Genomic DNA, 19,096 nt, shown 5'->3' with positions numbered 1-19,096 from the left:
TTTGTTATAATACCACTAACAGCTGGCAGTGGAATATTTAGTAGTGAGGAAATTTCACAACTGGACTTGTTGCACAGGTGGCATCCTATCACAGTATCACGCTGGAAGTCACTGAGCTCCTGAGAACAACGCATTCTTTCACATGTTTGTAGAAACAGTCTGCATGCCTAGGTCGTTGATTTTAAATACCTGTGACCGTGGAAGTGATTGGAAAACCTGGATTCAAGGATTTGTATGGGTAAGTGAAGACGTTTGGCAGTATAGTGTATGTTAATGGGAAATATGCCAGTGTGAAAAAAGCTGAAATCATCCTTTGACAACCTTTGACAACCTACTTGAAAGCTAGCACATTTAACTTTGTTACTCATTCTGCGCAGTGTCGCTGCAATAGGAGAAAACGAGTTTGCAATTAGAGCCAAATATTAGAATTACACGCTCACTTGTAAACGTGAACACATTTCGTCCTGCCCACGCCCTTCTGAATAAGCCACCAAAAAGAAAAGAAAATCTGCTGAGGAAAACAGCACGGCTAATGTCAGTTTGGAGGCAAACTAGCCAATTAGTCTGTCAGCTGCAGCTCACTGAACAGCATATAAACACACCAGAAAATGTCACTTCAGCCTGTTTAGATGCTGGTGTGGTCCTTACTCTTCAATCCCATCGTCTACCAATGACTCGCAGAACAACTTCGTTTACTTTGTCTTCTGTTCCCCTGCTGGGACTCAGCCTGCTTGCTGCTGCCAATCAAACGGAGGCAGACACACCTACCCAGCTGTGGAGACACAAAGAGAAAGTTTCTAATAAAAAGCCAGCGTCTTTTTTCCCCCCTTCCTTTCTTTCATATAGTTTCTTCTAAACAACCCGACTTTGGACTGCATGCTTTTAAACTGACAAAATGTCAGTCTCACATTGGTACGAGTAAAAAGGTTGAGATAGCTCAAGCCAAAACTGTGTGGTGACTGATGCTACGACAATGCATCAGTGTTTTTTCTACCAGCTGTACTTCCAAAACATTTCATACCATAAACGCAGCAGGTGGACACTAATAAAAACCTTACCACAAAGGGTTGCAGGTACATGCACAGTGAAAGGCAATTATTTTAAAATATTTCATTTCATTAAAGCGAACTGTTTATCTAATTTGAGAGAAAAAATTCAGAGCCCAGGGAATACAGGCAGATAATTTCAATTTCAAAGAGTCCCGCAATTGCCTTCCCCATTGCTGTTAAAATGTGACTCATCCTCGCATTCGTCACAGTGTCGCAGGGCCTTAAAATGATTACAGAGCACCTCACCAAACCCTGCGCTGCCCTCAGAAAAATAACAAACCGCTGAGCTTTCGAGGGTCGACAGTAAAATGACAAAAACTGAAAATGTTAGATTTTTTTCTAAGTGTGAGGCCAGCTTCAAAGCCACACTAATAAGTGTCCTTTTATTTAAAGCAACATATTATATAACAAGAAAAGAAACAGGATGCCAGTATGAAATTCAGATAAGGATGAATTAAAATGGACCCAGCATTTCTTTTTTGTGAGCTGTGAACATATTGAATATCTAAATGAAGCTCTTTTTTTGTATTTACATTTTCTAAAGCCTGTATGTTGATGCTGATGATGCAGACCCTGTTGTTGTCACAAGCTAAGGCCGGCACAAACTGGTGGCTGGCAACAATTGTTCTTCACCAGGGGAGCTAACAATTATGTCCCAGCAGTAAGAGTACCAAATGTGCACTAGGAGAAGGAGTTCTTTTTACTGAACCATGCAAAGACTTACTGTTATCATTAACAGATTTGATTTTGTATCAGTCAACAGCATCAAATTTCAAATCAGTTTCAGTACAGCTTTAAAGATAACTGTAATAAATTAATTTAATATGTGGTGTTGATTTATTAAGAAATGCAGATAAACATTACTTAGTCTTGGGGTATGTAAATAAGGAAATCACCAGTCATTGAAATGAGACGTAAGTTTAAAATAGTTTATTAGGCAAACTAATAATAATAGAAATTATAATTTTCTTTTGTAAAGACCTGTGAAATATTAAGTACAGACACACCCATAAACAGTACATAAACGATGGAGGTAGCCACTTTGACGTCATTCAATTCAATTCCAATTTTTATAGTGTCAGATCACAATAACAATCACTTCAAGGCACGCGATATTGTAAGGTATCGGCCCTACAATAACACAGAGAAAACCCCAATAATCAGAGGAACCCCTGTTAGCAAACACTTGGCAATAGTGGGAAGGAAAAACTCCCTTTAACAGGAAGAAAAGTCAGTTTAGGCATGAGAGAAGAAAACTGATAAGTAACATGATACATAATACCAATGTGAAGCCATAAGCCACAACATTGAATGAGACAGCAAAACAGTTGACGCTGTCTTTTCTAATAGGCCAATATGAGTCAACAAGGAAGACTGTGATGTTCAGCTAACACACTGTAAGTGATGATCATGGCGTAGACCTTTTACTCACGTTAGCTAATTATAATATTTAGTCTATCGTTATCCAAGACGAACATATATGCTCTTAGGTTAGCTTTTCTTCAAGTTGATAATGCCACCATAAGAACCTGTAGCCACATTAAGCTAAATTCACTAAAGATTATTAGTGTGGATATTTTCTGCCACCAGTGCATGAACAGACACCACAACAATGCAAGAATGGAGCCATGTAGCTTCTCCTGGCATGAGTGGACCTCATCTCCTTCTATCTCTATGGCCAGAACCGTGTTTGAAAATGTTTTCCTGCCGAGCTTCATTAAGTCAGCCTTGTGTTTCAGCTTAATTGTCTGGCCATGCAGAGCATCCTGACAAACACTATCAGCATCCAAGCATGTAATGGATTGAGGCGAATCCCTCGGACTGACAGCAGGAGAGCGGGTATCCCTACTGCTCAGACCTGCACTTCTGCTGAAAGCCGCCGACCGTAAACCATCAATGACACGGTGGCGATGTGTTCGACATAACACAGGAAGCTTTAAGCTTGGGGGCTGACACAGCCGCTTTACAAAAAACAAAGATGAGCTAAGCACGTTTTTCAGCACATTGTTTAGACAGCCATCATGCCAAATGGTTCCCAGCAAGGCCACAGCCTCACTGTATAAATCCATTCTATTGTTAATGCAAACTCTCCGTGACACTCGCTCTGCGAATGACTGATGAGATGAAAAGATAAAGACACGAGCCAACATGGTTCCTGGATAAAATCCAGAGTGCGAGCAAGAGAAGTAGAAGATCGATCAGGGTGCAGGATTAGCTGGGCCAGCATGCAGCTAAATCAGTAACAGCTACAAAGATGCACAGAGGAAAGAAAACAACTCAAGCACTTGCCACATAAATACAGCAGGTATTTTAAGCACTGCACATCCCTGTTCTTTTTCTAGTACCTCAGAAACAAACACTTCTGCTCCATTCATATCGGAGATAATGTGCTCATTTTGTTTTTGGTCCTTTTTCAACTCCTGATTTGGACATTTGACTTAAACACAAGGCATAAGTGTATGAACAGCATGTCTAATGTAAGCTTAATGATATGGTGAGTTAAAATCCAATTTAGGCCAACCAAAATTAAAATCTAAGTACAGTAGCTGCAGTGGCATTTCAATCAAGGCCCGATTTGGTGCAGTGATATGACTCATCTTCCCTTCTGCTCCCCTCTCTGGTCCCTCTGGCTGTCCCATTGTCTACATCTCTCCATTGTTTAAATCTCTCTCACCCTCTGGTCCCTCATTTCTCCTTTTTTCCCCAGTTCATTTTCTTGGCTGTCTGGCAGCGCACGCAGAGCCTGATTGCAGTACGTTTCCTGAACTAATAGGGGTCACATTAGCCTGGCAGGAAACACAATCCTATTATGGAAATGCTCAGTCAATTACTGGGCAAGGAATAAACACCCTCTCTGTCATTTCTGACTATCATATTTGTGTTGGGCTAATGGTAGCAATGCACGGCTGTTATCTTCTCGATGGCGTCTTATCTGCATCTCCCGGAGGAACACAGGCATACGTTTGAGGACTGCGTCATTGCTGGAGCTACGCCGGATCTGCCTGCATGAGAGCTTTTCCCCTTCAAACCAAACATCTCCACGAGAATTTTTCCAGCCACTCGCCAGCCGTGAGGGATAATGGAGTCATTATGTTTCATGTTCATGTAATAGAGCTCCATTATTGATGCTAAAAGTGACAACTGATTGTATCTGATTCTGAGTGCCTTTCACTTAATTAATCATATTGATTTACACCAAAAAGATGAAAATATTATAGAGAAATAATTATTAAGCTAATAGCTTTGACATGTTTAAAAGCTCCCTGCAGCTAATACGTTTGAGCTCTTTAGTTTAACTTATTCTACCCTATAATACAGCACTGGGAGTCTCATTGTAGCCTGAATTATAACGGATACATATTTCAATGCTCTGTAAGCTAAACTATGCTTATGAAAATCCAGCTACAGGGAAATATAGCAGGTTATAAATGTTTCCTAAATTACTGCTTCTCTCACACACAAGTTCACACTGGGCAAGCTCTTTTTTTTTCTTCGTTAGACTTTTGTCTGCCATGAGATGTCACAAAAACTGCATGGAGGAGCAAACTAACGTTTTATTACAGTAAGATAGTTCTGAATTGCCACTGGGCTCAAAAGCAAAATATATGCTTATTTGGTAAGTACATGTATGCTATGCCAGAAGAAGAAGACTCAGAGAAGGAATAAATTGATAATTTTGGAAATTTGTTTCATAGCCAAAGGACAGCAGATTAGATTCATACCAGTATCAGAACTGTGTTACGCATGAAGCGAGATTTCAGAGGCGGAGCACAGTAAAAGTTGTTCATTTAAAATAGCAGATATTGCCAATATTGAGATTTTTGAGTGAGTAATATTGAGTAAAAACTAGGGCTGAACGATTATGGAAAATAATCTAATTGCGATTTTTTGCCCCAATATTGCGATTAAGATAAGATAAGATAAGATAGAACTTTATTAATCCCTCGGGGGGGTTCCTCTGGGAAATTCGATTGCGATGCGATATGCGATTATTTTTTAAGGTCTTTGTCTTCTGTATTATTAAACAAAGACAAGCAATACATCATATAGTATGGCCAATACTATATTACATTAATTTTAAACTGTTCTTTCCTGGAAGACAGACCTCTGTTATGATGACATGAGGTGATGCATGAATTGATGACTGACATTTTTATTTAACTTCTTCAATCACAACAGTATATTTGAACATACACAATAGTTTATTTTTAGCTTACAAACATCTGAGCATAAAGTGCTGACAAGGAACCCTGGTGTAAACATTAAAATGAAAGTCAGTACAATGTGCAGATTGCAGAAATATACATAAAAAAAATCAGTGGCTTTACCACACTCAGTTTTTCGACATCTGTGAACTACTAGACAGTCATTCAATTAAAAAATAATATTAAATAAATAAAACTAATAAATAAAAAATACACACATCTTACTGATCTCTGCAGTCAGTAACATTACACATAAAGTGCAAACATAATAGCAATTGTATAAACACACACACAAACACGCCTTTAAAGTTTAAAGGCGTGAAATTGGACGGTCTAGCCTTCTGATCTGCGTCACCGCTGTCTCGGTGGAGTTTAATAAACTCGGCCGTCTGCTTCTTGCTATCTAAAATATAACCAGACACTGGTGTAAATTCTCGACTGTCTCATACTTCTGTTTAATAAGTTTTCTGTTTGACGTTTAGTCAGCTGTGTGAAAACCAAGGAGGAACCCACCCGGGGGATTAATAAAGTTTTATTTTATCTAATCTAATAACTTTAATCTCAGCCAAACCGATTTACTCACGAACAAACAAAACACTGAAAAAAGCCCAACAATAACATTTTTAGGTTGTCTAAGTGACTTATATATCACGTTTAACCCGAGCAGCGAAACTCCGCGGTGATCTGAAAATGATGTGCCGGGAGTTGTGCCGTTCTCGGCCGCATCAGTAACCCTCGAGCTCCCGGCTAGCTGTCGAGCTGGTGGGTAGCAGACGCCTCTGAAAACGTCGAAGCACTTTTGCAAATATGGGATATCTTGATAAACCGAGCAGATATTTGATGTTTACACAGCTACTTTCTCGCCTGAAAATATTTTAAAAGTTTATTTTGTGACCCAGAAAGATTAGTATGAGTAATTTTAAAACTTAGTAGCGGCCGCCATTGTTGGAAACTGGAGTTTGGCTGGGCCGCGCTATGAATTCTGGGATATGGTAGTAATTTGGACAGCCTTCGGCGCGTCGCTGTGACGTAATCGGTCTACAAATGCGGCCTCAGGAGGATGCAGCCCATGAATTTGGACATGTCCAGAGTATAATCGCAGCCTTTGCGGTTAGAAAATTGCACTTGATCATGTCGCGATATTATCGCAAATGCGATATATCGTTCAGCCCTAGTAAAAACCCCAAATACTGATATATTGATCATATTTTCTTTTCTATATACACACTTGAGCTGCACAAGTAATCAAATTTTAATCTTGATTAAGATTTTGACTTGACTCGAGCAATACCGAAAGTGTGTGCTCCACCAATAGAACTCAAAGCAAAAGCAAATCAAGCTCTCCCTAAATCACCCCCTGATCATACACCAATCACAAGTGTTCCCTGCACCACATAGCTTGAAGTTTCCCGGACCAGTAACACCACGATAAAGACAGATGTACAGCAAGATTCAAATGTCTGGCACAGCTCTCCTTCTGCATGTCCCCCTTCGCTACATCCGCGAACCTCGTCTTTGGTCTTCCTCTTTTCCTCCTGCCTCAGCTCCATCCTCAACATCTTTTGTCCAGTATATCTACCATTCCTCCTCCAGCACATATCCAAATCATGTCACTCTAACTTCATCTCCAAAACACTCAACCTGAGCAGTCCCTCTGAAGGTACTCATTTCTTTTTTTTAAATATATTTTTATTGATTTTATAATTGAGTAGCATACAACAATCACCTTCAAAAAGAACACAATAGAAGGTGAACGGCAAGTCAACAAGGTGGTGATACATCATACATAAATGTCAAGACAGAGTATACTTCAATTAAGGTTGTCCATCAGGCTAACGACCGGTTGCCAAATCTTATCAAACACACTCTCTCGGTTAGACAGGGTAAACCTGATTTTTTCCAGATGGAGTACATTTCCAAATGCTCTCAACCACATTTCGAAGGTAGGGGGTTTATCAGACTTCCAGCAGAAAAGTATCAGCTTTCTAGCCACAAGTGTGGTCATTGACACAACCTGCATCTCCGTCTTGTCCCTTGCCCATCCCAGTTCACACACCCCGAACAACGCTGCAAAGGGGGTACATGGGACCACCCTGCCAATGGCTTTGGACAAAAAATCAAACAGATGATTCCAAAAAGGCCGCAGCCTTTGGCATTGAAAGAAAAGGTGAGATAAAGTTCCTCGACCACTTGAACACTTAACACAGAGGGCTGAGACATTCTTATATATCTTTTCCAGTTTAGTGGGAGAGAAGTGCAACCTATGCACAACCTTAAATTGGATCAAACAGTGTCTAGCATTTACAGAACTACAATATACATTCTTAATGCACTCTTGCCAAAGATCATCAGGAACATCCACCCCCAGTTCTTCCTGCCACTGCTCCCTAAAAGTATCAGAGGAAGGACTGCACATATCCAGTAAGGCCCTCTAAAAGCGGGACACAGCACCTCTAGTATAGGGCTCAACCGACATGAAGCTGTCAAGCACTGGGCTTCGAGGAATCAGACCGTATCGTGGAACAGATGCTTTGATGAAATGTCTTAACTGTAAAAATCTGAAAAAATGTGAATTAGGAAGATTAAATTTCACCCTCAGTTGTTGAAAAGATGGAAAATATCCATTAATGTAAATATCTTTGAGAGAACAAATCCCTCTTCCCTGCCATGACACAAACGTGCTGTCCTCCAGCCCAGGCCTGAAGGCATGGTTGTTACATAGCGGAGCATCCAAATACATTTTAGGAGCCTTTACTGTGTCCAATAGTTGGTTCCAAACCTTAATTGAATTTTGAACCACAGGATTTCTGCCATATAGTGTATTCTTCACTTTTATCGGGCTATTAAGCAGGGCCGGGAGACAAGTACTCATTTCTAATCTTGGTCATTCTGGTCACTCCCAATGAAAGTCTTCACATCTTCAGATCTACACCTCCAGCTTGGCCTCCCGTCTTCTTGTCAGTGCTACTGTCTCCAAACCATACATTACAGCAGGTCTCACTACCATCTTGTAAACCTTCCCTTTCACTCTTGGCACTCTTCTTCGGCCACTCCAACATCTTCCATTCACCTCTTGTGCACCATCCATTACTTTTGACAGTTGATCCCTGGTATTTTTAACTCATTTTACCTTCACTACCTTTGCTCCTTGCATAGTCACCTTCCCATCCATCTCCTCTCACTCACAAAAAATGTATTTAGTCTTGCTTCTACTTACTTTCACTCCTCTTCTCTCCAGGGCATACCTTGACCTCTCCAAGCTCTCTTCCACCTGCTATCTACTCTCACTACAGATCATAAATTCCACTGCCCTTCCTCCTATATATCTCCATACCTCCATAAGTATGTCATCTGAACTAACCTCCTTTCAACCCTCTTCACAGTGCCCTCACTTCCTCCGTATTAATCCTCTGCACTGCCTGATTCAATAACTGTCCTTCATCCGTCCTCACATCATCATGCACTATTTAGAAATACTTGAGGTTTGATGATGAAGTTAACCAAGAACAAATCATATCCAAAGCAACACAACTAACTTATACAACCACCTGGAAACATCACATTGCAGCACCATTCAAGCATGAAGGCCAAGAAGAATAATGGCTGCTACATCAATCATCGAACATCAGCTCAATGCGTCCACATATCCATCCAGCCCAATGATCACAATTAGAGTAGCATTCCTTTCGCCCAAAGATGTCAAAAGATGTGAGATAAAAAGGGAAATAGTCAACTTACTGAGCAAAATACATGATATAAAATAATTTTTCCAAAGTGGAAAAACCTGCAGCGTATACAAAATATCACAGAGAAAACAGACAGGAATCTCACATCTCTCACATGCATCGCTGAAGTACAATAAATGGATCGAAAGGATGTGAAAGCAGTGTTATATTTACATTACATTTATGTCACTTAAATCAATGAATAATCACGACAATAATCGAGAGAATCATTTTGGCCTCATGTGGGGCTAATACACACGTGCCCACATATATAGAGAGATAACGTATATTGTTGAGTGATATCAAGAAGCTGATGGGGTTATGGTTCATTTACTTCCAGTAAATTTCACAAACTACTTTGCAATTTACTGTGAAAACACTGCTTGACCTCGTACTAGTTTGCTCAGTTGAATCATAGTCGGCTAAGTGGCAAGTACTGCAAACAGTGTTGGAGCTCTTCACCATTTCTAAAATAGTATTTTTTCATTTTATTTGTTTTGGTATTATATTATGCTAAAAAGAAAAAACTTGCACAGGAGCTGCAAAGAAACAGAAAAAAGACAAAATCTTAGCAGCAAATTGGAACTGACAAATTGGTCAAGACTGTAATATAGTTGGCCTCATTGGTTGGTTGTAGCCCCCCAATCATATGCTTGAATCAACCTAACCATTTTTACCTCTCATAAAGACTTAAATGGTCACTGAAAAGTTTGATTTACAGAAATAGTAACAAATATTGTCATTTGAACCAAGCAGCAAAGTCATTCCACAAGCCAGGGGGACGTTCCTCATAACATCCTTGAATTTGGGCACTCCACAGGCCTCTGAGAAAACAACTCAGAATCTCTTCTGAGTTCGGCATTTACACAAAATGAACCTCTGCTTTCCTGGGTTGATCTAGTTCTGCTTTTTGTGTGTGGGTAGGGGGGAGGGGCTTCACATGATGACGACAATTAAAATAAAAAGTATAAATAAAAAGAGAAAACCTCAGCTTTCCAGCAGTCTTGCTTGTGGCAAGGTATGTACAGGATCCTAGAACACTGTCAGTTCGAGTTAAGGGCATGCATGCATTTGGGTCGGGGACGGCTCCCTGCTGAGTCACCTCCCTGCATGATGTTAGGCTGACGGAGACAAATGCCCATAGAGTGTCAGTCAAAAGTGACCCCATCCCCTTTGCTTTGATTCAATTAGCTTTCCAGCAGTGTCCCAAAGTGGAACCAAAGGCAATGTTCACTCAACTTAACCAGATTTTAGTTTGCTGACAGCATTGTCTTCCTCCCATCAAGTTATGTGGGGCCCGTTTGGTGATGTATGTCATCTGGCTGTCACATTATCACTCCATTCACGGGTACGGGAAAGGCGCTCAGAACATGCCCTTAATTTACCTGGACAGCTATTACTATCATCAGCGTTGTCATTAAAGTAAGATTTGCAGATTTATCAGAAAATGTCAAACTGGGTAAAAAAAATGACAGAGCAAAGGATTCATAGCTGTCAAATCACTTTGATGGAAACGCACTATAAAATATCCTAAAGGGTGGTGCCACCCTCTTCTTTATCCTATCCATATAATCGCCAATGTGGGTCACAGGGTGGATGCAACACGGGCCAAGCAGCCTGAAAGGAGAGAGGAGGCTGGTTTGCTGCTCTTCTAAAGGGAGGAGGAAACATGAGGGGGTCACAGGGCTGAGTTCCTGTAGCTTAGCGTGGAAAATCCTCTTTAATCCTCCAACCAGTCCCATGGAGCTGTTTACTGTATGTACGTAACGCCATTATATTATGGAACCCAACCAAACACCCCCCTTGTGTACGCTACACCCTTTGCTTCCTCTTCATGCCCTCCCAAATGTTCACCTGTATTTTTTTTTTAATTTGTTTTTTTTTTTTTTTATGTTTTTTCTTCTTATGGTTTTTTTTTTGTTTTTTTTTAAGATTATCATCATTAGACAGTGAGCCAGACATAAGAATCGCACAGAGAGTGGTGAGAAAAACAAATCAGCCTTCGGGGTATTTATACCAAAATGAGGGAGGACTAGAGGGGGGCCACTTTATGGCCTGCAGTGTGGCTGACTAATCACAGTTTTCTTTTAGATACACAGTAAACTCATTACAGATAACATAAACCACGTCTAGATGTAAAGAGAAGTTATTTCTAGCAAAGTGCATATAAAGCATCAAAGTGCCATGAAAGCGCCGTCCTGTTCAGGAGATTCCTGTTTGTTTTCGAAAACAATGTTTTAAATTATTTAAACCCACCAAGCTCCATAATGGAAGAATGTATTTTGTGAAAGCTTAAAATGAATTTTCAGCTAGACTCCTGGAATCACATTACAACACAAGGCAACAAATCATCTGTGTCACTGCCTTGTCATTATCTAATTGTCTTGTTGTGGACTGAGGACCATCTCCTTCCTTACCCTGTCTGTATCCCTCTGTTTATGCTCTCCAAAACCACACTTCCCTATTCTTCTAATGCAGACTGCTGGTACAGAACACCCAAAAAACTGAAAACACAGTAGACAATGTGAGTGCTTGCAAAATAATTTTTAAAAAAAAGCAGCCAAAAAAAGTAAGCAGGCAAAAATGTAATTCCTTGTTAAATATATCCACATTTAGCTAATATGTCTGTCATAAAACTTCTGATCCAAGAATCACTTGGTGATCCAGGATTGGGTGATCTTAGTTAGGATAATTGTATTTGTTCAGATCTTCAAAGAAAGCAGTCAGATTTGTTGCTTCATCATGAATAAGTGCATGCTCCTGTGGTCTTTGACAAAGGAAAACTGTCCATACTGAAAAGGTCAACTGTATTAATGATAAATTCTTTAATATTTCAAGCAAACAGCAGATCACCATAGACCAGGGAAGCACAAGTAAAATATTATTTAACCCTCTGAGGTCAAAGTCATCATATGTGCTAACCCTAAGCCTGGGCCTACCCCCCACTTTGGGACAGCACCAACCACTGCTAGCAAATGGTGCTTTGCAACATCTCATTAAAACAAATACCTGAATATCAAACACCTATTGACATGTTCAAAAATATAACACTAATATAAAACTAACGTGATTCAGAACATTTTTGTTTTTGTATGTATTATGCCATGTCATAAAATATAGAAAAAGCTTCTGTGTTATTTACAGTGAGATGTAACATAGAAAACATAAGCTTGGTTATTTTGTTGGCTTCAATCTATTTTTGTTTTGTAGGACTTATGCGCATCAAACTGTCAATAAAATCTAAAGAACTGAATCGTAAGGATTAAAAACTGGTATATAGTTTGAAGTTTGCACTATAAAACACAACTGTGATAACTGATGAAGTTATATGCACTAAAATATGAACTGGCTGATTTTGAAGGGTTAAAGGGGCTCTTCTGTCTTGTAGGACCAGCAGAATTACTTTGTTTAAAGCTTGTTTATTCTTCTTTTTAATATTGCATTTATAAGCAGGACACTTGAGTAGACTACAGAGAAATTTCAACACGGTAATAAACACAAACCAATTATTCCTTTTTTTTTTTTTTTTTTTTTTTTAGAATGGAGCACTGGCAGCCCCCTGGAATAATGAGTAAGGCTACGCCACAGGATCCCAACTGCATAACATTCACTTGCACTGATCACAACTGGTTCTACCCACATTGATGCAACATCATTGGTCATTTAATCCCGCCCATATTAAATAAACCTGCTTTATTCCTGTGACAACCAATCCAATAATTTCCAAAAAACAGATTACACACAAAAAATTGAGTAAATAATCATGCATCATAATTAGTGCTTCATAGCTAACGTTCTGCTTGTTTGAGTTACAAAAGGGGCCTATTATAATCTATGATGCTGTTATTGTACGTCCACCTCCATATTTGCATTGTTAGATTGCATGCTCTGTCCACCATGCAAACACTAAGTGTGTGTGTGTGATAGAGAATAAGGAAAAGCTTAATAAAGTAAAGAACACTGCAAAGTACTGTGCAGAAGTCTTTAGGTACTTCTTAATTCTTTATATTTTGCTGGGGAAATGGGAAATAAGTGCAGCTATTTATTGAAATATGCACAGAAATACAGTAAATAAGGCAAAAACAGAGTTTTGGGCTTGAAAGTCAATACTTGGTATGGCCACCTGTTTCTTCAACACAGCCTGAACTGTTTTAGACAGCTTTCTGTAATTTCTTCATGAAGTAGTCTACATGAATTGTTCTACAGGCTTCTTGAATGATTTTTGTTCCTTAACAAAGCCTCCACTGTGTTTACAGATGGCTGTAGACACTCACTGTAGTAGATATGTTGCCACTGGTTTTCAGTCCACTTCTTGTGTATTTTGGCATACCTCAAATAGGAATAATTATCCAGGCTTCTTGAAGGACATTCAAAACTCTTCTTTCTTCCATATGCTATCAAGGTGATCCTGTACTCCTTCAATAATGCTGAGGTCCTGAATCTGGGAGACCAATCCATGACACATCGTTTTCCACTGTGTGTTTTTCTATCCAGGCATGCTTTTTGGACATTAGCAGTATGGGATCACTGTCATGTTGAAAAGTGGAGCTGTTGCTAAGATCCCTAACACCACTGTCTGAAATGCAACCCAAACCATAACAGAGTCTTCACCATGTTTTACAGATGGCTGTAGACACTCATTGTTATACTTGTTGCTGTCGCTGCAAAAGATACTATATTATGCCTGTCAAACTGCATTTTGGTTAAGTGGCTTATATGGTTGTATGCAGCTGCATGTATCCTCATAAGCACCATAGATCCTTTAACAATTTGTAAACAGTAATAACACAGGTAAGGATGTGCACACATTTTGGGAAAGGAGATTTAAGAGTCTGTCAATCTAGACAAAGGGATTATCCACAAAAGATCATGCAAACTATCTAAACAGGTTAACTTTGATGACCGGCAACTGACTTCCTTGTGGCAGCACAGGAACAAGCTCTCAGCACAAGAGCAATAGTTCTGGGGTCTATCACACCAGGAAAGACCTCAGGTGCAGGCTGTGTAAAGATGCCTCTGAGACAATCCAGCATATAACAGCATGGTGCAAGATGCTAGCAGGCAGGGCATACATGGAATGGCATAACCAAGTGGTCGGCATAGTGTACAGGAACATCTGTGCCAATAAGGCCTGGAAGTCCCGAGGTCAAAATGGGAGAGGCCCCCTAGGGTGGTGGAGAATGACCAAGCTAAGATCCTGTGGGACTTCCAGATACAGACAGTGATAGAGCGATAGATGTAGCTATACCGAGTGACAGCAACATCTGGAAGAAGGAACATGAGAAGCTCAAGAAATGCCAAGAGCTGAGAGAAGAACTCGGGAAAATGTGGAGGGTGAAGGTAACAGTGGTCCCAGTGGTAATCGGAGCACTAAGTGCAGCGACCCCCAAGCTAGGTGAGTGGCTCCAGCAGATTCCAGAAACAACATCCGAGATGTCTGTCCAGAAGAGCGCAGTCCTAGGAACAGCTAAGATACTGCGCAGGACCCTCGAGTTCCCAGGCCTCTGGTAGCAGACCCGAGCTTGAAGAATAAAGACTTTCCCCAACGGCAATTTATTTTATGATTTAAAAAAAAAAAAAAAAAATCATAAAGACCTGTAGACACTCAGTCATTTCAGTATTTTTTTTTCTTTGTTTGAGCTTCACATTATTTATTTCGTAACTTGGATTCCTTAGATTGGCTACTCAGTGTTGTGTACCGTTTATGTTTTAATACTCTGCTTCATGAGTTCTGAACAAAAATGATCAAGCTTCATAAAATATATTTTATATATTTCTTTAAATACTCGGCATAATAATAATTATGTATTCTTATTACCCAGTCATCAGAGTTGACCGATGATGACATCCGGGAAATAAAGGTTGTGGACCTAGATGCTGCAGTGCTGACAAGTCTAGGGAACAGTGACACAGAAACAACATCACTGGACACTGATACGGAGGAACAACCAGGCTTGCTGGAGCCCTTGACTGCTTTATTTAACACTCACTCAGGGAACTCTCACCACAGGAAATAAAGGTGAAAAGTGAAGAAACATTTCACAAACTTAAATGCAGCATCATCAATTTGAAACACTAGAATGCGTCCAGATAACACCACTGGCACACCCATCGGATCACACGTACTAAATTTCACCATGTGACCACAACGGATAAAAAAAGGAAAATTAATTATGGATATAATGCAGTACAACAAAACCAAGTTAAATGTCCCATCTGTTCTTTAGGGTGAAACCATGAAGGAAACAGCAGGACAACATTATAGTGAATGCAACAATACATTTGATATGGTGGGTTTTAATACCTTAAATCTGTAGGCTAAATCAGTGTTATTTAAGGCCCACTCTTAATTTCATTAGCAAAAGCCAGTAAGATGATCCTGCAGAATGATATTTTGGCAAATTATTTCTACACTGTCTGTGATTTTGTCTGTTATATTCAAAGATAAAGGAGGTAAGTCCTGTGAAAGAAAGCATTTGCCCCATTTTGCATTTAATAGTGGCATAAGAAAACGCAGAGTTTTTCAGCTCCTCTCTAAGCTTTGCATTTTCAGCTTGAAGTTTTTCTCCTGCTGCAGGTTCACACAGTCATTCTGAAGCTGAGTGTATCTCAGGTTTAGATCATCATATTCTCTCCTTGGGACTGGGATATCCTCTTCATCTTTAATACAGAAATGTGAAAAGTTAGGATATGCAGGCACAAGCTCACAACAAATTGGTTGATTCTAAAAAATATATATCCTTACCAGGATATTGATCCAGACAGTCACACTACACTGATTAATAGCCAAATAGCAAACCTGCTAATGCAGCTTACTTTAGATATTATTATTCATATAAAGCAGGAATTATAGTGTAACCAGAGTAGATAAATAACTTACCTGATGTAAATTGGCGCTACAAATGCGAGCATTTCTGATTGTGTCCTCAGTCCAGCTTTCATCAACACGTTTAATGGCTTGCTACCACAGACGCCTCAGATTTCTCAGAAACAGCTGGGATCCCGTCGTAATTCTGTACAACTTCAACCTGCTGTTTATAGAGGAGTGATTTTGACAGCCAAACACGCAACAACCCAACATTTTTATGATGATAACACTTTTAAATCAAGCTTTACAACTGTGTTGTCTCGTCATCCTTATCTGAATTAATGGGATGACGCTTTACCTCCGCTGCCAAAATGCACACGCATGCTTTTGATGACGTAGGCAGCAAAAGGGTCTATATGATGATAAATCAGGGATATTAAGGAACTTTACATTGAACTACAGTGCTTAGAAACCACAGAATCCCAGTGGAACCACTTATATGTGCACGAAGCCTCACAGGGTTATCGCCTACACCTTGACCTTTACATCACAGCATGCCCCTTAGGGTAAAAGCAGTCTGTGCTACATATAAGGGCTTATTTAAAAGTCTACTAGCAGCACTTTACATAAGTCTTCCCAAAGAGTGCTTTCAAGAAACACTGTCTGATCTCATGTTAGCAATTTACTTTTTGCCTGTATTCTAAGGGTAGTGCAGAAGTTCTCAGTCTACCTGAGAGCTGTGTGCATTGATGAGCGTGCAGAGATAGAGGAGATAGAGGAGGCTGCAGTTGTTGTTGAGCCTCACACAGTTGAGAGATACCGAATTTTTTCGTGGCTATCTTGATAGACATCAAGCCTCGTCCCTCAGAGCTTCAGCTTATCAGCGCGGAGAAAAAAATAAATAAAAGATCAGAAAGCATAAAAGCGCAGTTTGATGCACTTGAAATACAGATAAGGATATATTTTTATTAGGAGCCAACTAATTGAATTTGTTTCTTTTTAAAACAGCATGTATGAAATCATTTCCACTAAGTGAATACAGTTCAGTTTCATCAACGAGAATCTCGATGCAGTAATCAATTGGTAACGGCAAGAACTCACTGATGTTTGCAGGGTGAAGGATTAATCAAAGCCAGCAGGACCGTGCATGATTTCATCATAAGAGTCATGACTGAAGGTGTGTGCGCATGTGTCTGTGTGTGTGTCACTACTATTTTTTCTACTGTAGTAACAGTTCTATGGTAAAGAACATGGCAGATTCTAATAGTTGAACAGGTTAATATGTATGTTAATTGTTTAATACTGCAATGTTGTTGAAAGGGGAGCTTGAAAACCCTCATAAAATGTTGTTCAGTGGTTGTGAACACAGACTACAGTTCATGCTGCCACTAAAGGGAGGGCGGTGTGTCTGCCTGTCTGCAGCAGTGCTGTGTGAAGCTGTGTGTCAGCTGGATGAGGCAAAGACAGCACTGCTGGCACTGAAAATGTTGCAAAGTAGTACCTAATCCGATAGTTGTTTTTACTGTTGATTGTTGGCCTATCTCAGTACCAGGTTTTTGCAAGCCCTAGTCTTGACATTTCTAAAATGTTGGTAGCAGAGCTAAACACTCAGTTACTACAACACAACGCTCAACTGACCAATATTTTTTTCTAAACAATTCATTATTTAGTCTATGACATGGGAAAAAAAACAACTCTATATTAAAAAAAAACATCATGGCTTTTCAAATATCATTGTTTTTGAGCATATTATATACACAGGAAAGTTAACACACAGTCTAAATATAGTTGTAGTTTACGAGTATATACATGGTTTGATTTATGCCTAAACTATTTTTTATTTATAAATGTCCATAGTAATGAAAAATTACATAATCCAAGTTACTTTTTAAGCAAAATGCCACATTACCAAACTGTGTTTTCTTATATTTTACTGGATATTAACAAAACATGCAATTAAGAGATTTTTGCATTAGCGTACAGGAAACACACTGGTATTCTTTTTTAACTTCTCCCAACCTTTGAAAGACAATTCTTTAGAAAATGCTTTTTGTAGCTCTTTTTAAAGAATTCTTTTTTACATGGATTGATGGCAGCATTGTTAGAAAACGGTTTGCCTGAGCAGCATGAAGGATCATCTGAGCAAGTGAAACAAGATGAGCATTCATCACAAAAATCAGACACTTTACTTGACAACTCCTCTCCCTGTTTTCACTCTGATTTGACCTTGAACATCTCGCTGCCCTTGACCAAGCTACCTTTCACATCAGTGAAGCCACCGTGTCTGTGGACAGTGATCCATCTCCCTTTAGTTAGCTCTGTGTTCGTGACTACCTTTCCCTTATATGTTTTACCAGCATGTATAATAAGTGATTAAAAGGACAATACACAGGCTTCCACCACTTGACTCCCAGAGGCAGCTCATTCTGCACCTTATGGGAATACCTTATTGCATTATGCAATGGTGTAATAGGCTTAGTTAGCTACATACTACTCTGCAGGGGAAGATGAGGAGGGGAGTTGTGGCCACACTTAGATGACTCACTTCATTAAGTCTACCTTCCTAAGAGCTTTCTAGTTGCTGAGGAGTGAACTTTCCATGCTCCCACATTAGCACAGACCTCAGATAACATGTACTGTTGAGTAAATAACGTAAACATGGTTCAATACACTTTCGTGCTGATGAATAGTCTGAATTCCCATTTTCTTTTGATTACTGTTTACCTTCCCTTTACCTCTGCATTATTTAGAACTAAATGTGGCTTATTACTGCTGCTCAGAGCTGTATTCGTTCATTAAGCTCCTATAATGTACTCCAGGATAGCGAAAATGCAGCAGGAGTGCCAAAGGTAAAACTGATCTGAATGTAAGTACCGCTGAGGCGCATGAAGAACAAGCAGCTCAGGTTATTTGTTTAGTGGGAATAAGAGCCTCCCTTCACCTGAATTTCACCTGCACCGCTGAAAGCATCACAAGACTCCAAGCATCCCCAAGGAACTATTTTCAAACCATCTGGGTTCCTGAGCTGTAGCATCCGCACAGAAACACTACACTTTGCAAACATTAAAGCTTTATAAGGAAACGACTTATCCGACCACATGTGAAAAAGAAAAAAGAAAAGAAAGAAGAAGCCGGGCTATCCGTTTGACAGAGAACAAACATGTCGCTGCGCATCGGTACTTACTTTTAGAGGGACATTGCGCGATGCCGCCTTTCGGATGCTCGCAAACACACTCGCGATGAAAGTATTTCTTCCTCAGGCGTGCGCCACGGCAGGAATGTACACAGAGGCAGACATGCGGAGTCATT

General features: G+C 39.8%; 1 protein-coding gene across 2 annotated transcripts in view; it reads right to left on the bottom strand.

The window, feature by feature from the left end:
* Nucleotides 1–19,096, bottom strand: part of oxr1a (oxidation resistance 1a) — a 183,954-nt gene extending 164,858 nt beyond the window's left edge. Inside the window, exon 1 of one of the 2 annotated variants that reach the window (XM_085473459.1) lies at nt 18,972–19,096. The gene's annotated coding sequence lies outside the window, so the exon portion shown is untranslated. The remainder of the gene's footprint in view (nt 1–18,971) is intronic. The other variant, XM_085473461.1, reaches the window with a different exon arrangement.

Source organism: Copadichromis virginalis, linkage group LG11, assembly GCF_057382275.1.
Source record: "Copadichromis virginalis isolate Kocher_CV1m ecotype Utaka linkage group LG11, C_Virginalis_male_GT1.1, whole genome shotgun sequence".
NCBI lineage: Eukaryota > Metazoa > Chordata > Actinopteri > Cichliformes > Cichlidae > Copadichromis > Copadichromis virginalis.
Note: the sequence above shows the minus strand (reverse complement) of the source record. Positions and strands in the feature narration are given on the sequence as shown.